Below are 1,570 nucleotides of genomic sequence, written 5' to 3'. Positions count from 1 at the left end.
ACTCCAGCCTGGGTAACAAGAGCGAAACTCTGTCCCCCCCAAAAAAAAAAATTATTTTCACATAAATCTCTTTTGGGATGGGCTTATTTTACTCAAAATATTTTACTTTTTTTGAGACAGAGTCTCACTGTCACCAAGGCTGGAGTGAAATGGCATGATCTCAGCTCACTGCAACCTCCACCTCCTGGGTTCAAGCGATTCTTGTGCCTCAGTCTTCTGAGTGACTGGGATTACAGACGTACATCACCATGCCTGGCTAATTTTTGTGTTTTAGATGAGGTTTCACCATGTTGGCCAGGCTGGTCTCAAACTCCTAACATCAGGTGATTTGCCTGCCTCAGCCTCCCAGAGTGCTGGGATTACAAGCATGAGCCACTACACTGGCCTTTTCTTCTCATTTGAAGTTGTTTTGCTTCTTCTAGTTCCTTTGCATTTCCATATGTATTTTAGAATCAGTTGTGAATTTCTACCCCTTCTGATTTGGAACTGTGTTGAATCTGTACATCCATTTGGGAAGAACTGACATCATAACAATTTTGAGTTTTCTCACTGAGGAACGTGGTATATATGTCCATTGAAATACCTCAGAAACGTTTTTTAACTATCAGTGTACATCTTTCGCATCTCTTGCCAGATGTATTTCCAAGTATTTCATGGTTTTACAGCTATTTTAAGTGATGTTGCTTTCACTTCCATTTTTGATTGCTAGTATGTAGAAACATGATAGATTTTTGTATATTGATCTTTTATCCTACGATCTTGGCTAAACTTATTAGTACTAATAGAGTTTTTATATATTTCATTGGATTTTCTACATAGATCATTTTTTTCTATGAACAAAAGCAGTTTTACTTCTTTCTTTACTCTTTCTTTACCCTTCTAGGACTCCAAATGCATTTATATATGACTGCTTGCTACTTTTTTCAGGTTGTTAAATTTCCATTAATTTTTGTTGCAATCTTCTTTCTTTCTTTGCTCTGTTTGGATAATTTCTCTTGACCTGTTTTCAAGTTTACTGATTCTTCTGATATGTCTAGTCTGCTACTAATTTTATCCAATGACTTTTTTATTTCAGGTATTTCATTTTTCAGTTCTGGCATTTCTATATGGCTCTGTTTTACCGTTTCAAATCCCTCCTGAAATAACTGCTTCTTCATCCATTATATCCATCTCATTCTGAAACTTATCATGAAGTCCTTGTGTGTGCATTCTAATATGTAGGTCATCTGTGGGTCTGTTTGTATGGACTGATTTTTCTTTTGACTATGGGTCCTGTTCTCTTTTCTTCTTTGCATGTCTTATAATTTTGTTTGCCAATTACTGTGTCTTAAAAAACAGTAAAGGTTGGCCGGGTGCGGTGGCTCAAGCCTGTAATCCCAGCACTTTGGGAGGCCAAGGTGGGTGGATCACGAGGTCAAGAGATCGAGACCATCCTGGTCAACATGGTGAAACCCCGTCCCTACTAAAAATACAAAAAAAAATTAGCTGGGCATGGTGGCACGTGCCTGTAATCCTAGCTACTCAGGAGGCTGAGGCAGGAGAATTGCCTGAGCCCAGGAGGCGGAGGTTG

At 38.7% G+C, this 1,570-nt stretch overlaps 1 protein-coding gene across 1 annotated transcript in view; it reads left to right on the top strand.

The window, feature by feature from the left end:
- MYH14 (myosin heavy chain 14) overlaps window positions 1–1,570 on the top strand; it is a 117,532-nt gene that overhangs the window by 85,708 nt on the left and 30,254 nt on the right. The gene's annotated exons all lie outside the window — the stretch shown is intronic.

Source organism: Cebus imitator, unplaced genomic scaffold, assembly GCF_001604975.1.
Source record: "Cebus imitator isolate Cc_AM_T3 unplaced genomic scaffold, Cebus_imitator-1.0 Scaffold473, whole genome shotgun sequence".
Taxonomy (NCBI): domain Eukaryota; kingdom Metazoa; phylum Chordata; class Mammalia; order Primates; family Cebidae; genus Cebus; species Cebus imitator.
The sequence above is the reverse complement of the archived record's forward strand: the minus strand, read 5'-3'. Positions and strand labels throughout refer to the sequence as shown.